The 23,383-nt window shown below is 48.2% G+C and overlaps 1 protein-coding gene across 1 annotated transcript in view; it reads right to left on the reverse strand.

Moving 5' to 3' along the window:
• VDAC3 (voltage dependent anion channel 3) overlaps positions 1-23,383 on the reverse strand; it is a 524,928-nt gene that overhangs the window by 165,301 nt on the left and 336,244 nt on the right. The gene's annotated exons all lie outside the window — the stretch shown is intronic.

Consider the following 23,383-nt stretch of genomic DNA (forward strand, 5'->3'; position numbering starts at 1 on the left):
GCCAGCAGGACTCACTGAAAATAAGAAACCTAAAAAACTTTTTCTAAGCAGCTCTTTATGAGAGCCACCTAGATTGCACCCTGCTCGGACGGGCACAAAAACCTAACTGAGGCTTGGAGGAGGGTCATAGGGGGAGGAGCCAGTACACACCATGTGATCCTAAAAGCTTACTTTTTGTGCCCTGTCTCCTGCGGAGCCGCTATTCCCCATGGTCCTGACGGAGTCCCCAGCATCCACTAGGACGTTAGAGAAATAAAGGGAACACTAAAATAACACATCCAAGATCTGAATGAATGAAATATTCTTATTAAATACTTTGTTCTTTACATAGTTGAATGTGCTGACAACAAAATCACACAAAAATGATCAATGGAAATCAAATTTATTAACCCATGGAGGTCTGGATTTGGAGTCACACTCAAAATTAAAGTGGAAAAACACACTACAGGCTGATCCAACTTTGATGTAATGTCCTTAAAACAAGTCAAAATGTGGCTCAGTAGTGTGTGTGGCCTCAACGTGCCTGTATGACCTCCCTACAATGCCTGGGCATGCTCCTGATAAGGTGACGGATGGTCTCCTGAGAGATCTCCTCCCAGACCTGGACTAAAGCATCCGCCAACTCCTGGACAGTCTGTGGTGCAACGTGGCGTTGGTGGATGGAGCGAGACATGATGTCCCAGATGTGCTCAATTGGATTCAGGTCTGGGGAACGGGCGGGCCAGTCCATAGCATCAATGCCTTTGTCTTGCAGGAACTGCTGACACACTCCAGCCACATGAGGTCTAGCAGTGTCTTGCATTAGGAGGAACCCAGGGCCAACCGCACCAGCATATGGTCTCACAAGGGGTCTGAGGATCTCATCTCGGTACCTAATGGCAGTCAAGCTACCTCTGGCGAGCACATGGAGGGCTGTGCGGCCCCCCAAAGAAATGCCACCCCACACCATTACTGACCCACTGCCAAACCGGTCATGCTGGAGGATGTTGCAGGCAGCAGAACGTTCTCCTTGGCGTCTCCAGACTCTGTCACATCTGTCACATGTGCTCAGTGAAAACCTGCTTTCATCTGTGAAGAGCACAGGGCGCCAGTGGCGAATTTGCCAATCTTGGTGTTCTCTGGCAAATGGCAAACGTCCTGCACGGTGTTGGACTGTAAGCACAACCCCCACCTGTGGACGTCGGGCCCTCATACCACCCTCATGGAGTCTGTTTCTGATTGTTTGAGTAGACACATGCACATTTGTGGCTTGCTAGAGGTCATTTTGCAAGGCTCTGGCAGTGCTCCTCCTGTTCCTCCTTGCGCAAAGGCGGAGCTAGCGGTCCTGCTGCTGGGTTGTTGCCCTCCTACGGCCTCCTCCACGTCTCCTGATGTACTGACCTGTCTCCTGGTAGCGCCTCCATGCTCTGGACACTACGCTGATAGACACAGCAAACCTTCTTGCCACAGCTCGCATTGATGTGTCATCCTGGATGAGCTGCACTACCTGAGCCACTTGTGTGGGTTGTAGGGAGGTCATACAGGCACGTGGAGGCCACACACACTACTGAGCCTCATTTTGACTTGTTTTAAGGACATTACATCAAAGTTGGATCAGCCTGTAGTGTGTTTTTCCACTTTAATTTTGAGGGTGACTCCAAATCCAGACCTCCATGGGTTAATAAATTTGATTTCCATTGATAATTTTTGTGTGATTTTGTTGTCAGCACATTCAACTATGTAAAGAACAAAGTATTTAATAAGAATATTTCATTCATTTAGATCTAGCATGTGTTATTTTAGTGTTCCCTTTATTTTTTTGAGCAGTGTGTATATATATATATATATATATATATATATATATAAATAAAAGACCCCCCTGACGCACCTAGCCCCCCAGGGTACAGAATATAGTAATAGCAATTGTGATATAGGAAATGAAATCCACACAACAGCTACAGACACACTCAGTCACAGGTACACTGCAGAAGTTATTACATATAAACAATAAAACTGCTCTGGACTAGTAAAATAAGAATTTACTTACCGATAATTCTATTTCTCGGAGTCCGTAGTGGATGCTGGGGTTCCTGAAAGGACCATGGGGAATAGCGGCTCCGCAGGAGACAGGGCACAAAAAAGTAAAGCTTTAGGATCAGGTGGTGTGCACTGGCTCCTCCCCCTATGACCCTCCTCCAAGCCTCAGTTAGGTACTGTGCCCGGACGAGCGTACACAATAAGGAAGGATTTATGAATCCCGGGTAAGACTCATACCAGCCACACCAATCACACTGTACAACCTGTGATCTGAACCCAGTTAACAGTATGATAACAGCGGAGCCTCTGAAAAGATGGCTCACAACAATAATAACCCGATTTTTGTAACTATGTACAAGTAATGCAGATAATCCGCACTTGGGATGGGCGCCCAGCATCCACTACGGACTCCGAGAAATAGAATTATCGGTAAGTAAATTCTTATTTTCTCTATCGTCCTAGTGGATGCTGGGGTTCCTGAAAGGACCATGGGGATTATACCAAAGCTCCCAAACGGGCGGGAGAGTGCGGATGACTCTGCAGCACCGAATGAGAGAACTCCAGGTCCTCCTTAGCCAGGGTATCAAATTTGTAGGATTTTACAAACGTGTTTGCCCCTGACTAAATAGCCGCTCGGCAAAGTTGTAAAGCCGAGACCCCTCGGGCAGCCGCCCAAGATGAGCCCACCTTCCTTGTGGAATGGGCATTTACATATTTTGGCTGTGGCAGGCCTGCCACAGAATGTGCAAGCTGAATTGTATTACACATCCAACTAGCAAAAGTCTGCTTAAAAGCAAGAGCACCCAGTTTGTTGGGTGCATACAGGATAACAGCAAGTCAGTTTTCCTGACTCCAGCCGTCCTGGAACCTATATTTTCAGGGCCCTGACCACATCTAGCAACTTGGAGTCCTCCAAGTCCCTAGTAGGCGCAAGACACCACAATAAGCTGGTTCAGGTGAAACACTGACACCACCTTAGGGAGAGAACTGGGGACGAGTCCGCAGCTCTGCCCTGTCCGAATGGACAAACAGATATGGGCTTTTTTGAGAAAAAAGAACCACCAATTTGACACTCGCCTGGTCCAGGCCAGGTCCAAGAGCATGTTCACTTTTCATGTGAGATGCTTCAAATCCACAGATTTGACTGGTTTTAAACCAATGTGTTTTGAGGAATCCCAGAACTACGTTGAGATCCCACAGTGCCACTGGAGGCACAAAAGGGGGTTGTATATGCAATACTCCCTTGACAAACTTCTGGACTTCAGGAACTGAAGCCACTTCTTTCTGGAAGAAAAATCAACAGGGCCGAAATTTGAACCTTAATGGACCCCAATTTGAGGCCCATAGACACTCCTGTTTGCAAGAAATGCAGGAATCGACCGAGTTGAAATTTCTTCGTGGGGCCTTCCTGGCCTCACACCACGCAACATATTTTCGCCACATGTGGTGATAATGTTGTGCGGTCACCTCCTTTCTGGCTTTGACCAGGGTAGGAATGACCTCTTCCTGAATGCCTTTTCCCTTAGGATCCGGCGTTCCACCGCCATGCCGTCAAACGCAGCTGCGGTAAGTCTTGGAACAGACATGGTACTTGCTGAAACAAGTCCCTTCTTAGCGGCAGAGGCCATAAGTCCTCTGTGAGCATCTCTTGAAGTTCCGGGTACCAAGTCCTTCTTGGCCAATCCGGAGCCATGAGTATAGTTCTTACTCCTCTACGTCTTATAAGTCTCAGTACCTTAGGTATGAGAAGCAGAGGATGGAACACATACACCGACTGGTACATCCATGGTGTTACCAGAACGTCCACAGCTATTGCCTGAGGGTCTCTTAACCTGGCGCAATACCTGTCCCGTTTTTTGTTCAGACGGGACGCCATCATGTCCACCTTTGGTATTTCCCAACGGTTTACAATCATGTGGAAAACTTCCCGATGAAGTTTCCACTCTGCCGGGTGGAGGTCGTGCCTGCTGAGGAAGTCTGCTTCCCAGTTTCCATTCCCGGAATGAAACACTGCTGACAGTGCTATCACATGATTTTCCGCCCAGCGAAAAGTCCTTGCAGTTTTTTCCACTGCCCTCCTGCTTCTTGTGCCGCCCTGTCTATTTACGTGGGCGACTGCCGTGATGTTTTATCCCACTGGATCAATACCGGCTGACCTTGAAGCAGAGGTCTTGCTAAGCTTAGAGCATTATAAATTTACCCTTAGCTATATTTATGTGGAGAAAAATCTCCAGACTTGATCACACTCCCTGGACATTTTTTCCTTGTGTGACTGCTCCCCAGCCTCTCGGGCTGGCCTCCGTGGTCACCAACATCCAAAACTGAATGCCGAATCTGCGGCCCTCTAGAAGATGAGCACTCTGTACCACCACAGGAGAGACACCCTTGTCCTTGGATATAGGGTTATCCGCTGATGCATCTGAAGATGCGATCCGGACCATTTGTCCAGCAGATCCCACTGAAAAGTTCTTGCATGAAATCTGCCGACTGGAATTGCTTCGAAGGAAGTCACCATTTTTTTACCATGGCCCTTGTGCAATGATGCACTGATTTTAGGAGGTTCCTGACTAGCTCGGATAACTCCCTGGCTTTCTCTTCCGGGAGAAACACCTTTTTCTGGACTGTGTCCAGAATCATCCCTAAGCACAGGAGACTTGTTGTCGGGATCAGCTGCGATTTTGGAATCTTTAGAATCCACCCCTGCTGTTGTAACAGTATCCGAGATAGTGCTACTCCGACCTCCAACTGTTCCCTGGACTTTGCCCTTATCAGGAGATCGTCCAAGTAAGGGATAATTAAGACGCCTTTTCTTCGAAGAAGAACCATCATTTCGGCCATTACCTTGGTAAAGACCCGGGGTGCCGTAGACAATCCAAACGGCAGCGTCTGAAACTGATAGTGACAGTTCTGTACCACGAACCTGAGGTACCCTTAGTGATAAGGGCAAATTTGGGACATGGAGGTAAGCATCCCTGATGTCTCGGGACACCAGATAGTCCCCTTCTTCCCGGTTCGTTATCACTGCTCTGAGTGACTCCATCTTGATTTGAACCTTTGTAAGTGTTCAAATTTTTTTAGATTTAGAATAGGTCTCACCTAGCCTTCTGGCTTCAGTACCACAATATAGTGTGGAATAATACCCCTTTTCTTGTTGTAGGAGGGGTAATTTAATTATCACCTGCTGGGAATACAGCTCGTGAATTTTTTCCCATACTGCCTCCTTGTCGGAGGGAGACCTTGGTAAAGCAGCCTTCAGGAGCCTGCGCAGGGGAAACGTCTCGACATTCCAAACTGTACCCCTGGGATACTACTTGTAGGATCCAGGGGTCCTGTACGGTCTCAGCGTCATGCTGAGAGCTTGTCAGAAGGGTTGGAACGCTTCTGTTCCTGGGAATGGGCTGCCTGCTGCAGTCTTCTTCCCTTTCCTCTATCCCTGGGCAGATATGACTCTTATAGGGACGAAAGGACTGAAGCTGAAAAGACGGTGTCTTTTTCTGCAGAGATGTGACTTAGGGTAAAAACGGTGGATTTTCCAGCAGTTGCCGTGGCCACCAGGTCCGATGGACCGACCCCAAATAACTCCTCTTCCTTTATACGGCAATACACCTTTGTGCCGTTTGGAATCTGCATCACCTGACCACTGTCGTGTCCATAAACATCTTCTGGCAGATATGGACATCGCACTTACTCTTGATGCCAGAGTGCAAATATCCCTCTGTGCATCTCGCATATATAGAAATACATCCTTTAAATGCTCTATAGTCAATAAAATACTGTCCCTGTCAAGGGTATCAATATTTTTAGTCAGGGAATCCGACCAAGCCACCCCAGCTCTGCACATCCAGGCTGAGGCGATCGCTGGTCGCAGTATAACACCAGTATGTGTGTATATACTTTTTATGATATTTTTCCAGCCTCCTGTCAGCTGGCTCCTTGAGGACGGCCCTATCTATAGACGGTACCGCCACTTGTTCTGATAAGCGTGTGAGCGCCTTATCCACCCTAAGGGGTGTTTCCCAACGCGCCCTAACTTCTGGCGGGAAAGGGTATACCGCCCATATTTTCTATCGGGGGGAACCCACGCATCATCACACACTTCATTTAATTTATCTGATTCAGGAAAAACTACGGTAGTTTTTTTACATCCCACATAATACCCTCTTTTGTGGTACTTGTAGTATCAGAAATATGTAACACCTCCTTCATTGCCCTTAACGTGTGGCCCTAATAAGGAATACGTTTGTTTATTCACCGTCGACACTGGATTCAGTGTCCCTGTCTGTGTCGACCGACTAAAGTAAACGGGTGTTTTAAAACCCCTGACGGTGTTTTTGAGACGTCTGGACCGGTACTAATTGTTTGTCGGCCGTCTCATGTCGTCAACCGACCTTGGCGCGTGTTGACATTATCACGTAATTCCCTAAATAAGCCATCCATTCCGGTGTCGACTCCCTAGAGAGTGACATCACCATTACAGGCAATTGCTCCGCTTCCTCACCAACATCGTCCTCATACATGTCGACACATACGTACCGACACACAGCACACACACAGGGAATGCTCTGATAGAGGACAGGACCTACTAGCCCTTTGGAGAGACAGAGGGAGAGTTTGCCAGCACACACCAAAAAACGCTATAATTATATAGGGACAACCTTATATAAGTGTTTTCCCTTATAGCATCTTTTTTATATATTTCTAACGCCAAATTAGTGCCCCCCCTCTCTGTTTTAACCCTGTTTCTGTAGTGCAGTGCAGGGGAGAGCCTGGGAGCCTTCCCTCCAGCCTTTCTGTGAGGGAAAATGGCGCTGTGTGCTGAGGAGATAGGCCCCGCCCCTTTTTCGGCGGCCTCGTCTCCCGCTCTTAACGGATTCTGGCAGGGGTTAAATATCTCCATATAGCCCCCGGAGGCTATATGTGAGGTATTTTTAGCCAAAAAAGGTTTTCATTTGCCTCCCAGGGCGCCCCCCTCCCAGCGCCCTGCACCCTCAGTGACTGCCGTGTGAAGTGTGCTGAGAGGAAAATGGCGCACAGCTGCAGTGCTGTGCGCTACCTTAAGAAGACTGAGGAGTCTTCTGCCGCCGATTCTGGACCTCTTCTCATTTCAGCATCTGCAAGGGGGCCGGCGGCGAGGCTCCGGTGACCATCCAGGCTGTACCTGTGATCGTCCCTCTGGAGCTAATGTCCAGTAGCCAATCCATCCTGCACGCAGGTGAGTTCACTTCTTCTCCCCTAAGTCCCTCGTTGCAGTGATCCTGTTGCCAGCAGGACTCACTGTAAAATAAAAAACCTAAGCTAAACTTTTCTAAGCAGCTCTTTAGGAGAGCCACCTAGATTGCACCCTTCTCGGCCGGGCACAAAAATCTAACTGAGGCTTGGAGGAGGGTCATAGGGGGAGGAGCCAGTGCACACCACCTGATCCTAAAGCTTTACTTTTTTGTGCCCTGTCTCCTGCGGAGCCGCTATTCCCCATGGTCCTTTCAGGAACCCCAGCATCCACTAGGACGATAGAGAAAACTACATATAAATATGTATGAATACAGATGTAACAATGCACAGTAAATACTGGATGTATATCACAGAATACTTGTACTAAATATTCAGGTAGAAGTGCACTTGTTCTTAACTAACACTGTCTAAAATGACATGTAGAATACTTAAGTACCTGTAAATGCAGAGCGCTGGTGAGACAGGCGGCTTTGCAGAGGAAACAGAGCCCTGCAGTCCCGGAGATCAGCCCAGCTAGTAGTGAAGATGGCGCCAAAATCTCAGTCAGGGAGTAAGGGAGAGAGAAATGCAGCTCCAGGTTGGGAACACCAGCAGTAGATTGCGCCCGGAGCTGGGGGAGGGGCTACAGGTCAGCGCCTTATCCCCTATGCTGGACTTCACCACAGGGTACTTTGGAACCTATTGTAAACGGATTTTAGTAAATCCAACCTGTGCTCCCTGCCCTGGTGGATATAGTGGGGTCCCTGTGCAGTACAGTGTCCACACCAGCGGCGCGGTTCATCTCCTGGGACCACGATTTACCGGCGGGTCCCACCTGGGGGACCCTCTTACCTCCTCCCTGAAGTGCAGCCACGCGATCCAGGAGAGAGTCAGCGATGTGTGCCTGAAGTCCGGTGTGCCTCCTGTGCAAGTACCCCGGAACCAGGCCACGGGAGTATGCAGCACCGCTGGGGGAGGTGATGGAGCCGTAGCACAGCATGTCTGAATGACACTGACAGTGCTGCGGCCCTTGAAATCTTCTTTAAAAGCTCTTTTCAGGGCTGCCTAGTGCAGCCCCACCTGTTAGTGACCTGCACTGTAGGCAGCAACTTACTAACTGAGCCCCAGTGCCTGGAGGCAGGGCAATGCATCCTGGGAACAGTCAAAGCTTTCGCCTGTTGGTGCCTCGGATCAAGATCCAACTCTACACCCCGATGTTATTCCCTGTGGAATACCAGTGTACCCTGCTGCAGAAAGTGCTATATTTCCAGGCATTTCAAAAGTACTGCATAGAAAGAGTAGGGCTTAATGACGTCAGTGCAGATAGGACATAACATCATAAAAGCCCACCAGTCCTGGAGCATCATCTAATTTAACAACGGGACTCTTTGGTAAGTTTTCTCCTACATTTGAACCATTGCACGAGTCCCACTTCTCTGTAGCAGCTAAGTAGTGTAACAGGGTTAGCATAAACAAGCATGACATGGATGTGGAACAGTAGGGTGTGAATCCAGTCCAGGTATTGTTTGATCAAGTCTGAGCAACAGCAAGCATGAGTCTCAGCCTGCTGGTAAAGTGGTTTCAGACACAAGAGACAGTGGGGCAGATGTATTAACCTGGAGAAGGCATAAGGAAGTGATAAACCAGTAATAAAGCGTGATATGTGCAAGGTGATAACGCACCATCCAATCAGCTAAGTGCTAATTTACATATGGGAGCTGATTGGCTGGTGCGTTTATCACCATGCACTTATCACTGGTTTATCACTTCCTTATGCCTTCTCCAGGTTAATACATCTGCCCCAGTGTTCCTAATGAACTAGTTGCCCAGGTGATAGGCCAGGGTGGGGGTGTTACTGTTACAGGTACTAGATCAATGGTCTCTGGAGAACTTACACCTTGTATGCCAAGAACTGCATTCTATTCTGTAACCTGTGACATGCTGGTAACTGCTTATGTTCAGTGTGAATTGCCTATCTGTGTAAAAGCTGTGGAAAATAAACCTGCAGTGTGGAACTTTTCCTTGGTGTGTGTGATCCTTGTCACAGTAGTTAATATTAAACACCACCCTCCACTTAAGATTTATTTTGTACACTTGCTCAGCAATTCATCTGTGTATGGAACCATTTGTTCTAAGCCAGTCTGCACTTATCTGCTCATAGCTGGTGACTATTCCCATATCAACAAGGAGATCATGATTCTATTAATTGTAATGAAAAATAATAATTTTTCCATAATGTAGTCAAAATTAGGGTTCTACCAATCTATCTTTCTTACTTCACCCCCTTTGGGGTCCACAACTTTCTTTGTTATGATGTTACATGTAAGGGTTAGCTTTTTCCACAAGCATATTCCAAAACATGTTTGAACGACAAAATTAGTTCATTTCAAAATTCAAGTCCAATTCAGCAAGGAACATCCCTAAAAATGAACCCTCCATATTCAATTATCTCACTTCAGTCATTTCACTCTGCAGAATTAAATCTGGTTGTTCTATTGTTCAGGCAGAACTGGGACGTTATTTCCTATCTCCACCAAACTCTTCTGATTGACCGGTGCAGACGCCACCTTGTTAGGCAGCACACAGCTCTCGCAGGGATGATTTAGATCAGGCCTGTCCAACCTGCGGCCCTCCTGGTTTACATGCTGATTGTACTTGTAGGATTTGCTAGTACCCTCAGCAGAGACACAAAGAGAAATTTACTAAGCTCCCGATTCCATTCGACGAAAATGCATCTTGGTAATTTACTAACACAAATCATGGCAGAGTTTAACTAGTTCATATTGAGATACACGGCCATCCACACAAATACGAATCAAAAGACCAGTGGCCAAACACGGTTGGATTTTCACATACACCTCATAGAACATGGAAATTTACTAAGTATTCATATTCGCAATCTCTGCTGACAATTCTGAAACACTGCCGCAAAAGCATGGAATTCGTACAGAAATTGAACTTTCAAATAGACCTGCTTTTGGCTGGCGTGTTTGGAGAATCATGGATGCATCAGTGAGATCTGCGCATGCTTCTCTGTGTAAAAATGTGTCAAATAGTAAAAAATCGGAAAAGAAAAATTGCGTGGGTTACACCCTTCCTAAACATAACCAGCCCTGGGCTCTTCGAGTTGGTCCTGCTTCTTAAAATACCAGGAACAAATTGCATAGGGTATTTTAAGAACCAGCACTGGTCTCTACAGGATATGAGCCTAATACTCTGGCACTTGGACAGTGCCCAGACACTCCCTTTATTTGGGGAAGAGATTCAAATTTAGTGAAAAAAAACGTGATATTGCGTAGGGTATTTTAAGAACCAGCACTAGTCTCGTGGACACGTTCTGGTTTCAAAAGTAAGGGGGGGAAAAGGACGTAGGGGTCCTTTGGGCAAACAGTGATAGGCTGAGCCCTGGGAGAGCAAAACCAATCAGGAAGCTGTTGCTATGGCAGCGGCTCTTGATTGGCTGGCAGGTTTGTTTCAGTTTATTATTTTTAACCCTGTGGATGTCTACATGGACAGAAGAGTACTGATCTACACTGGAATTAGGGGAGTATATATATATTTTTTTTTATTACAGGTGACCTATGGATTCTATGTGGACAAGGGAACCAACTCTCTACGTGGGATGTAGGTAAGTATATGCGAGTATGTTTTAATAAGGTTCTACTATCACAGTATGTATGTGTGTTGTCTTTATTGGAATATTTATTTTACAGTAGAACTACAGGTACCAGCAGGCCCTTTAATACCCTGAATGCTGGTACCTGTGGTTCGCCAAGTACCAGCATTGGGGAAGGCTTGATGGGACCTATAGTTCTACTGTAAAATACAATATTCCGTTTTTGTAACACAATAGACTATAAAGTCTCCACCCACAGCGCAGGGGTGGCAGCCATAGCCCGGCCTTCATCCCTGGCCATTGGGAGCCCTGGAGTGGGAGACCTCTTTATTTGTGGGGTCCTCACTACTCCAGGGAACCCTGGCCAGGCCTGACTAGTTGAGTTGGTAATAACACGGCCGCAGTGACCAGTATAAATGTGTCCCCTAGCTATGGCATTTTCTTCTTGACTAGTGGAACCCGGTGCTGGTTTCTAAAATATGGGGGACCCCTACATCCTTTTCCCTCCATATTTTTGGAACCAGGAACGGTCCAAGAACCCAGTGCTGGTTCTTAAAATAAGGGGAGATTCTACGCAATTTGTTTCCGGTATTTTAAGAACCAGGACCGGCTCAAAGAGCCCCGCGGCTGGTTATGCTTAGGAGGGGAGACTCCGGTTATTTTTTTTTTCCATATTTTTAACTGTTTCATTACTTAACAATGAGGTCCTGCACGGATCTCACGGATCCAGCCGGGCATCATACCTTCATGTACGGCAGTGTTTTATTAAACTCCCCCGTAAAACACTGCTCTGGATTACGAATAACATCGACATCGGAAAACACGAATGAGTGAAACACGGGAGCTTAGTAAATTACCGGGTATGTTAGTAAATTACACGGGAGCTTAGTAAATTACCGGGTATGTTTTCAAAAAGTTGCAATTTTAAACGGCCGATGTCAGCAGTGATTGATCAGCTCACACACGAATTTTAGTAAATTTACCCCACAGAGTCTAATGCATCGGTGGTTTTCACCAGGGACCCCCAAAAGTAATTTTGGGCTTTACTGCGCCCAATACGTAGGTTGCAACCCTCTGGGGCTGGTGGACTCGGGAGGAACTCCTGGCAGATTATGACAATGATCACCATAAGACATACTGAAGCATAGTCAGAATCACAAACGGGTCAGAATCAGGTAGGCAATGCGGTATCAGGGTGAATCAGGTCAGACAAGAGCCAGAATCAGAACCAGGAGATCCCTAGAAGCAGTACCAGGGGAACAAGCAAGGAGAATCGTCAGACGGACCAGATCAGAACACGGAATTAAACTGGGAGTCAAACAGAGCCGATGCTGAAGTACAGGATATGAGCCTAATACTAGTGAAAAAAAAAGTGATATTACATTTGGCACACCTTTCACTTGAAATTTCAAGCAGATCGATACGAGAAACCTTATGGGAGTTGCAGCCATCTGCAAAGAGAGCTGCCCGGAGGGAAGAGAGAGAGAGAGAGAGAGAGAGAGAGAGAGAGAGAGAGAGAGAGAGACTGCCAGCAGTTATGGGGACTACAGAGACTGCATGACCGCCACACCCTTGTACTGTTTAGTGTAAGACACTACTACAAAGAAATACAATACATTATCAGTAATAAAATATTTATTCTTCTTACACATAGTATAAAATGTTTTAACTTACCATGCAAACAAACTTGAAAACTATATAGTGGTTCAACAAAACAGCTGCACTTGGGAAAAGTTCCTAAGAGACCTGAAGCATTGGTATTAGCAGAATATATTTATTTATTTATTTCAACTTAACCGAGTGCCACTGTTTTCTTGAATTGAATATTTTTCATCTGGCACCAATATTTATTGCCTATTGCTTGCATATATGTGTATATACACACACTGTATATAGGATAATGCACATCCTACTGTAAATTAAAAAAAATAAGATTTAAAACCTACCGGTAAATCTTTTTCTCCTAGTCCGTAGAGGATGCTGGGGACTCCGTAAGGACCATGGGGTATAGACGGGCTCCGCAGGAGACATGGGCACTATAAAGAACTTTTAGTATGGGTGTGCACTGGCTTCTCCCTCTATGCCCCTCCTCCAGACCTCAGTTAGAGCACTGTGCCCAGAGGAGATGGACAATATGAGGAAAGGATTTTGTTAATCCAAGGGCAAGATTCATACCAGCCCACACCGTATAACCTGGAACATACGAACCAGTCAACAGTATGAAACAAACAGCAACAGTCAAAGACCGATCAAAACTGTAACATAACCCTTAAGCAAGCAATAACTATATACAAGTCTTGCAGATTTAGGCCCTCATTCCGAGTTGTTCGCTCGTTATTTTCCTTTGCATCGGTGCGATTTTCCGCTAACTGCGCATGCGCAATGTTCGCACTGCGGCTGCGTCAAGTAAATTTGCTAAGAAGTTTGGTATTTTACTCACAGCATTACGAGGTTTTTTCTTCGTTCTGGTGCTCGGAGTGTGATTGACAGGAAGTGGGTGTTTCTGGGCGGAAACTGGACGTTTTATGGGTGTGTGTGAAAAAACGCTGCCGTTTCTGGGAAAAACGCGGGAGTGTCTGGAGAAACGGGGGAGTGCCTGGGCGAACGCTGGGTGTGTTTGTGACGTCAAACCAGGAACGAAACTGACTGAACTGATCGAAGTGGCAGAGTAAGTCTCGAGCTACTCAGAAACTGCTAAGAAATTTCTATTCGCAATTTTGCGAATCTTTCGTTCGCAATTCTGCTAAGCTAAGATTCACTCCCAGAGGGCGGCGGCTTAGCGTGTGCACTGCTGCGAAAAGCGGCTAGCGAGCGAACAACTCGGAATGAGGGCCTTAGCCGCACTGGGACGGGCGCCCAGCATCCTCTACGGACTAGGAGAAAAAGATTTACCGGTAGGTTTAAAATCTTATGTTCTCTTACGTCCTAGAGGATGCTGGGGACTCCGTAAGGACCATGGGGTTTATACCAAAGCTCCAAACCGGGCGGGAGAGTGCGGATGACTCTGCAGTACCGACTGAGCAAACGCAAGGTCCTCCTCAGCCAGGGTATCAAACTTGTAGAATTTTGCAAAGGTGTTTGAACCCGACCAAGTTGCAGCTCGGCAAAGCTGTAATGCCGAGATACCTAGGGCAGCCGCCCAAGAAGAGCCCACCTTCCTAGTGGAGTGGGCCTTTACGGAATTTGGTAACGGCAATCCAGCCGTAGAATGAGCCTGCTGAATCGTGTTACAGATCCAGCGAGCAATAGTCTGCTTAGAAGCAGGAGCGCCAACGCAGGAGCCTCTGTTTTCCTAACCCTAGCCATCCTGGCTACATAAATCTTTAAGGCCCTGACTACATCCAGGGACTTGGAGTCCTCTCAGTCCCCCGTAGCCACAGGCACAACAATAGGTTTGTACATATGAAAAGAAACCACCTTAGGCAAAAATTGAGGACGCGTCCTCAACTCAGCTCTATCTACATGGAAAATCAAATAGGGGCTCTTGTGGGACAAGGCCGCCAATTCTGACACCCGCCTTGCAGATGCCAAGGCCAATAACATGACCACCTTCCACGTGAAAATTTTTAATTCAACTGTTTGAAGAGGTTCAAACCAGTGAGAACTCAGGAATTTTAAGACCACGTTGAGGTCCCACGGTGCCACTGGGGGCACAAAGGGGGGCTGGATATGCAGCACTCCCTTCACAAACGTCTGGACTTCTGGGAGAGAAGCCAATTCCCTCTGAAAGAAGATAGATAGGGCCGAAATCTGTACCTTAATGGAGCCTAACTTCAGGCCCATATCCACTCCTGTCTGTAGAAAGTGGAGAAATTCGGCCCAAATGGAAATCTTTCGTAGGAGCATTCTTGGCTTCACACCAAGATACATATTTCCTCCAGATACGGTGATAATGCTTAGCCGTCACCTCTTTCCTAGCCCTGATGAGAGTAGGGATGACTTCCTCCGGAATACCTTTCTCAGCTAGGATCCGGTGTTCAACCGCCATGCCGTCAAACATAACCGCGGTAAGTCTTGGAACACACATGGCCCCTGCTGTAACAGGTCCTCCCTGAGAGGAAGAGGCCACGGATCTTCTGTGAGCATTTCCTGAAGATCTGAGTACCAGGCCCTTCGAGGCCAATCTGGGACAATGAGTATTGCCTGCACTCTCTTTAGTCTTATGAGTCTCAATATCTTTGAGATGAGAGGAAGAGGAGGAAACACATAGACCGACCGAAACACCCATGGTGTCACTAGGGCGTCTACTGCTACTGCCTGTGTGTCCCGTGACCTGGCACAATACCTCCGAAGCTTCTTGTTGAGGTGTGACGCCATCATGTCTATTTGAGGAATTCCCCAAAGACCTGTTATCTCTGCAAAAACTTCTTGATGAAGTCCCCACTCTCCTGGATGGAGATCGTGTCTGCTGAGGAAGTCTGCTTCCCAGTTGTCCACTCCCGGAATGAAGACAGCTGACAGAGCGCTTACGTGATTTTCCGCCCAGCGAAGAATCCTGGTGGCTTCCGCCATCGCCACTCTGCTCCTTGTCCCGCCTTGGCGGTTTACATGAGCCACGGCTGTGACGTCTGATTGAATCAGAACCGGAAGGCCCCGAAGAAGAGTCTCCGCTTGTTGCAGGCCGTTGTATATGGCCCTCAATTCCAGTATGTTGATGTGTAGGCAAGCCTCCTGGCTTGACCATATTCCTTGAAAATTTCTTCCTTGTGTGACTGCTCCTCATCCTCGGAGGCTCGCGTCCGTGGTTACCAGAACCCAGTCTTGAATTCCGAACCTGCGACCCTCTAGAAGGTGAACACTCTGCAGCCACCACAGGAGAGACACCCTGGCCCTGGGGGACAGGGTTATTTTCTGATGCATTTGTAGATGAGACCCGGACCACTTGTCCAGAAGGTCCCACTGAAAAGTCCTCGCATGAAACCTGCCGAAGGGGATGGCCTCGTAGGCTGCCACCATTTTTCCCAGAACTCGAATGCATTGATGAACAGACACTCTTTTTGGTTTTAGCAGGTCTCTGACCATGTTCTGGAGATCCTGGGCTTTTTCCAATGGGAGAAAGACCCGCTTTCATTCCGTGTCCAGAATCATGCCTAGGAAAGATAGCCGAGTCGTTGGAACCAATTGTGACTTTGGCAGATTGAGAATCCAACCGTGCTGTTGCAGCACTTTCAAGGAGAGCGATACGCTCTCCAGCAATTTGTCTCTCGATCTCGCCTTTATCAGGAGATCGTCCAAGTATGGGATAATTGTGACTCCCTGCCTGCGCAGGAGTACCATCATCTCTGCCATTACCTCGGTGAAAATCCTCGGGGCCGTGGAAAGCCCAAACGGCAACGTCTGAAACTGGTAATGACAGTCCTGTACAGCGAATCTCAGGTATTCCTGATGAGGAGGGTATATGGGGACATGAAGGTATGCATCCTTTATGTCTAGTGACACCATAAAATCCCCCCCTTCCAGGTTGGAAATGACCGCTCGGAGCGATTCCATCTTGAATTTGAACTTTTTTAAGTACAGGTTTAGGGATTTCAGATTTAAAATTGGTCTGACCGAACCATCCGGCTTCGGGAACACAAGCAGGGTTGAATAATACCCTTTTCCCTGTTGAACCAGGGGAACCTTGACCACCACCTGCTGTTGACACAGCTTTTGAATTGCAGCTAACACCACCTCCCTTTCCGGTGGTGAAGCTGGCAAGGCCGACTTGAAAAATCAGCGAGGGGGCACCTCTTCGAATTCCAGCTTGTAGCCCTGGGAAACAATTTAGATTGCCCAAGGATCCACTTCTGAAAGAACCCAGATGTGGCTGAAAAGTCGAAGACGTGCCCCCACCGGTGCGGACTCCCTTAGGGGAGCACCAGCGTCATGCGGTGGATTTTGTAGAAGCTGGGGAGGACTTTTGCTCCTGGGAGCTAGCCAACGCAGGTGTTCTTTTCCCTTTACCTTTACCCATGGCAAGGAAAGAGGAGCCCCGACCTCTTCTGGCCTTAAGCGACCGAAAGGAAAGCATCTGATACTGTGGAGTTTTCTTTTGCTGTTGGGGAACAAAAGGTAAAAATGTAGATTTACCCGCGATAGCTGTGGTAACCAGGTCCGCGAGCCCCTCCCCAAACAACACTTCACCCTTGTAAGGTAAAACCTCCATATGTTTTTTGGAGTCTGCGTCACCCGTCCATTGGCAGGTCCATAGAGCTCGCCTCGCAGAAATAGCCATCGCATTGGCTCTGGAACCCAGCAGCCCAACGTCTCTTTGAGCGTCCCTCATAAAATAAGAATTTACTTACCGATAATTCTATTTCTCGTAGTCCGTAGTGGATGCTGGGGACTCCGTAAGGACCATGGGGAATAGCGGCTCCGCAGGAGACAGGGCACAAAAGTAAAATCTTTAGGATCAGGTGGTGTGCACTGGCTCCTCCCCCCATGACCCTCCTCCAAGCCTCAGTTAGGATACTGTGCCCGGACGAGCGTACACAATAAGGAAGGATTTTGAATCCCGGGTAAGACTCATACCAGCCACACCAATCACACTGTACAACCTGTGATCTGAACCCAGTTAACAGCATGATAACAGCGGAGCCTCTGAAAAGATGGCTCACAACAATAATAACCCGATTTTTGTAACAATAACTATGTACGAGTATTGCAGACAATCCGCACTTGGGATGGGCGCCCAGCATCCACTACGGACTACGAGAAATAGAATTATCGGTAAGTAAATTCTTATTTTCTCTGACGTCCTAAGTGGATGCTGGGGACTCCGTAAGGACCATGGGGATTATACCAAAGCTCCCAAACGGGCGGGAGAGTGCGGATGACTCTGCAGCACCGAATGAGAGAACTCCAGGTCCTCCTCAGCCAGGGTATCAAATTTGTAGAATTTTGCAAACGTGTTTGCCCCTGACCAAGTAGCAGCTCGGCAAAGTTGTAAAGCCGAGACCCCTCGGGCAGCCGCCCAAGATGAGCCCACCTTCCTTGTGGAATGGGCATTTACATATTTTGGCTGTGGCAGGCCTGCCACAGAATGTGCAAGCTGAATTGTACTACACATCCAACTAGCAATCGTCTGCTTAGAAGCAAGAGCACCCCGTTTGTTGGGTGCATACAGGATAACAGCAAGTCAGTTTTCCTGACTCCAGCCGTCCTGGAAACATATATTTTCAGGGCCCTGACAACATCTAGCAACTTGGAGTCCTCCAAGTCCCTAGTATCCGCAGGTACCACAATAAGCTGGTTCAGGTGAAACGCTGACACCACCTTAGGGAGAAACTGGGGACGAGTCCGCAGCTCTGCCCTGTCCGAATGGACAATCAGATATGGGCTTTTGTGAGACAAAACCGCCAATTCTGACACTCGCCTGGCCGAGGCCAGGGCCAACAGCATGGTCACTTTCCATGTGAGATATTTCAAATCCACAGATTTGAGCGGTTTAAACCAATGTGATTTTAGGAATCCCAGAACTACGTTGAGATCCCACAGTGCCACTGGAGGCACAAAAGGGGGTTGTATATGCAGTACTCCCCTGACAAACTTCTGGACTTCAGGAACTGAAGCCAATTCTTTCAGGAAGAAAATCAACAGTGCCGAAATTTGAACCTTAATGGACCCCAATTTGAGGCCCATAGACACTCCTGTTTGCAGGAAATGTAGGAATCGACCGAGTTGAAATTCCTCCGTGGGGGCCTTCCTGGCCTCACACCATGCAACATATTTTCGACAAATGCGGTGATAATGTTGTGCGGTCACCTCCTTCCTGGCTCTGACCAGGGTAGGGATGACCTCTTCCGGAATGCCTTTTTCCCTTAGGATCCGGCGTTCAACCGCCATGCCGTCAAACGCAGCCGCGGTAAGTCTTGGAACAGACATGATCCTTGCTGAAGCAAGTCCCTTCTTAGTATCTCTTGAAGTTCCGGGTACCAAGTCCTTCTTGGCCAATCCGGAGCCACGAGTATAGTTCTTACTCCTCTCCTTCTTATAATTCTCAGTACCTTGGGTATGAGAGGCAGAGGAGGGAACACATACACCGACTGGTACACCCACGGTGTTACCAGAGCGTCCCAGCTATTGCCTGAGGGTCTCTTGACCTGGCGCAATACCTGTCCAGTTTTTTGTTCAGACGGGACGCCATCATGTCCACCTTTGGTCTTTCCCAACGGTTCACAATCATGTGGAAGACTTCCAGATGAAGTCCCCACTCTCCCGGGTGGAGGTCGTGCCTGCTGAGGAAGTCTGCTTCCCAGTTGTCCACTCCCGGAATGAACACCGCTAACAGTGTTATCACATGATTTTTCGCCCAGCGAAGAATCCTTGCTGCCATTGCCCTCCTGCTTCTTGTGCCGCCCTGTCTGTTTACGTGGGCGACTGCCGTGATGTTGTCCGACTGGATCAGCACCGGTTGACTTTGAAGCAGAGGTCTTCCTAGGCTCAGAGCATTGTAAATTGCCCTTACCTCCAGTATATTTATGTGGAGAGAAGTCTCCAGACTTGACCACACTCCTTGGAAATTTCTTTCCTGTGTGACTGCTCCCCAACCTCTCAGGCTGGCATCCGTGGTCACCAGGACCCAGTCCTGAATGCCGAATCTGCTGCCCTCTAGTAGATGAGCACTCTGCAGCCACCACAGAAGAGACACCCTTGTCCTTGGAGACAGGATTATCCGCTGATGCATCTGAAGATGCGATCCGGACCATTCGTCCAGCAGATCCCACTGAAAAATTCTTTCGTGAAATCTGCCGAATGGAATCGCTTCGTAAGAAGCCACCATTTTTCCCAGGACTCTTGTGCATTGATGCACTGACAATTGGCCTGGTTCTAGGAGGTTCCTAACTAGCTCGGATAACTCCCAGGCTTTCTCCTCCGGGAGAAACACCTTTTTCTGGACTGTGTCCAGAATCATCCCTAGTAACAGCAGACGTGTCGTCGGAATCAGCTGCGATTTTGGAATATTTAGAATCCACCCGTGCTGTCGTAGAACTACTTGAGATAGTGCTACTCCGACCTCCAACTGTTCTCTGGACCTTGCCCTTATCAGGAGATCGTCCAAGTAAGGGATAATTAAGACGCCTTTTCTTTGAAGAAGAATCATCATTTCGGCCATTACCTTGGTAAAGACCCGGGGTGCCGTGGACAATCCAAACGGCAGCGTCTGAAACTGATAGTGACAGTTCTGTACCACGAACCTGAGGTACCCTTGGTGAGAAGGGTAATTTGGGACATGGAGGTAAGCATCCTTGATGTCCAGGGACACCATATAGTCCCCTTCTTCCTGGTTCGCTATCACTGCTCTGAGTGACTCCATCTTGATTTGAACCTTTGTATGTAAGTGTTCAAAGATTTCAGATTTAGAATAGATCTCACTGAGCCGTCTGGCTTCAGTACCACAATATAGTGTGGAATAATACCCCTTTCCTTGTTGTAGGAGGGGTACTTTGATTATCACCTGCTGGGAATACAGCTTGTGAATTGTTTCCAATACTGCCTCCCTGTCGGAGGGAGACGTTGGTAAAGCAGATTTCAGGAACCTGCGAGGGGGAGACGTCTCGAATTTCCAATCTGTACCCCTGGGATACTACTTGTAGGATCCAGGGGTCCACTTGCGAGTGAGCCCACTGCGCGCTGAAACTCTTGAGACGACCCCCCCCACCGCACCTGAGTCCGCTTGTACGGCCCCAGCGTCATGCTGAGGACTTGGCAGAAGCGGTGGAGGGCTTCTGTTCCTGGGAAGGGGCTGCCTGCTGCAGTCTTCTTCCCTTTCCTCTACCCCTGGGCAGATATGACTGGCCTTTTGCCCGCTTGCCCTTATGGGGACGAAAGGACCGAGGCTGAAAAGACGGTGTGTTTTTCTGCTGAGATGTGACTTGGGGTAAAAAGGTGGATTTTCCAGCTGTTGCCGTGGCCACCAGGTCCGATGGACCGACCCCAAATAACTCCTCCCCTTTATACGGCAATACTTCCATGTGCCGTTTGGAATCTGCATCACCTGACCACTGTCGTGTCCATAAACATCTTCTGGCAGACATGGACATCGCACTTACTCTTGATGCTAGAGTGCAAATATCCCTCTGTGCATCTCGCATATATAGAAATGCATCCTTTAAATGCTCTATAGTCAATAAAATACTGTCCCTGTCAAGGGTATCAATATTTTCAGTCAGGGAATCCGACCAAGCCACCCCAGCGCTGCACATCCAGGCTGAGGCGATCGCTGGTCGCAGTATAACACCAGTATGTGTGTATATACTTTTTAGGATATTTTCCAGCCTCCTATTAGCTGGCTCCTTGAGGGCGGCCGTATCTGGAGACGGTAACGCCACTTGTTTTGATAAGCGTGTGAGCGCCTTTAATTTTCTATCGGGGGAAACCCACGCATCATCACACACTTCATTTAATTTATCTGATTCAGGAAAAACTACAGGTAGTTTTTTCACACCCCACATAATACCCTTTTTTGTGGTACTTGTAGTATCAGAAATATGTAACACCTCCTTCATTGCCCTTAACATGTAACGTGTGGCCCTAATGGAAAATACGTTTGTTTCTTCACCGTCGACACTGGAGTCAGTGTCCGTGTCTGTGTCGACCGACTGAGGTAATGGGCGTTTTAAAGCCCCTGACGGTGTTTGAGACGCCTGGACAGGTACTAATTGGTTTGCCGGCCGTCTCATGTCGTCAACCGACCTTGCAGTTTGTTGACATTATCACGTAATTCCCTAAATAAGCCATCCATTCCGGTGTCGACTCCCTAGAGAGTGACATCACCATTACAGGCAATTTGCTCCGCCTCCTCACCAACATCGTCCTCATACATGTCGACACACACGTACCGACACACAGCACACACACAGGGAATGCTCTGATAGAGGACAGGACCCCACTAGCCCTTTGGGGAGACAGAGGGAGAGTTTGCCAGCACACACCAAAACGCTATAATTTTACAGGGACAACCTTATATAAGTGTTTTCCCTTATAGCATCTTAATATGTAATAATATCGCCACAAAAATGCCCCCCCTCTCTGTTTTAACCCTGTTTCTGTAGTGCAGTGCAGGGGAGTGCCTGGGAGCCTTCCCACCAGCAGTTCTGTGAGGGAAAATGGCGCTGTGTGCTGAGGAGAATAGGCCCCGCCCCCTTTTCGTCGGGCTTCTTCTCCCGTTTTTCTGACAACCTGGCAGGGGTTAAATACATCCATATAGCCCCAGAGGCTATATGTGATGTATATTTAGCCAGTATAGGTACTTTCATTGCTGCCCAGGGCGCCCCCCCCCAGCGCCCTGCACCCTCAGTGACCGTTGGTGTGAAGTGTGCTGAGAGCAATGGCGCACAGCTGCAGTGCTGTGCGCTACCTTAAGAAGACTGGGAAGTCTTCAGCCGCCGATTTCTGGACCTCTTCTCTCTTCAGCATCTGCAAGGGGGTCGGCGGCGCGGCTCCGGTGACCCATCCAGGCTGTACCTGTGATCGTCCCTCTGGAGCTAGTGTCCAGTAGCCTAAGAAGCCAATCCATCCTGCACGCAGGTGAGTTCACTTCTTCTCCCCTAAGTCCCTCGATGCAGTGAGCCTGTTGCCAGCAGGACTCACTGAAAATAAAAAACCTAACAAAACTTTTACTCTAAGCAGCTCTTTTAGGAGAGCCACCTAGATTGCACCCTTCTCGGCCGGGCACAAAGATCTAACTGAGGCTTGGAGGAGGGTCATGGGGGGAGGAGCCAGTGCACACCACCTGATCCTAAAGCTTTTACTTTTGTGCCCTGTCTCCTGCGGAGCCGCTATTCCCCATGGTCCTTACGGAGTCCCCAGCATCCACTTAGGACGTCAGAGAAATAAGACTGCGTCTTTAATGTGGGCTAATATTAATAAAATGGTATCCCTGTCTAGGGTATCAAGGCCCTCTGACAAGGTATCTGTCCATGCTGCAACTGCGCTACATACCCATGCCGATGCTATTGCCGGTCTGAGCAAAACACCTGTATGCGCATAAATAGACTTTAAAGTAGTCTCCTGTCTGCGATCAGCAGGATCCTTGAGGGCTGCCGTGACCGGAGACGGAAGCGCCACCTTCTTGGACAGGCGCGTCAAAGCTTTGTCCACCCTGGGAGAGGATTCCCAACGCACCCTGTCCTGAGCAGGGAAAGGATACGCCATAAGAACCCGTTTGGGAATCTGCAGTTTTTTTATCTGGAGTTTCCCAAGCTTTTTCAAACAACTCATTCAGCTCATGAGAAGGGGGAAAGGTTACCTCAGGTTTCTTCTCCTTATACATGCGCACCCTCGTGTCAGGGACAGAGGGGTCATCTGTGATATGCAAAACCTCTTTCATTGCAATAATCATACACTGAATACCCTTTGCCACCCTTGGGTGCAATCTTGCATCATCGTAATCGACACTGGAATCAGAATCCGTGTCGGTATCAGTGTCAGCTATTTGGGATAGGGCACGTTTTTGAGACCCCGACGGGCCCTGTGACCCAGCCCAATCCGTGGATTGACCCCCAGCTTTTTCTCTGGACTCTGCCAGGTCCAGTCTCTTATGTAATGAGGCCACACTTGCAT

This window comes from Pseudophryne corroboree, chromosome 6, assembly GCF_028390025.1.
Source record: "Pseudophryne corroboree isolate aPseCor3 chromosome 6, aPseCor3.hap2, whole genome shotgun sequence".
Classification (NCBI taxonomy): Eukaryota; Metazoa; Chordata; class Amphibia; order Anura; family Myobatrachidae; genus Pseudophryne; species Pseudophryne corroboree.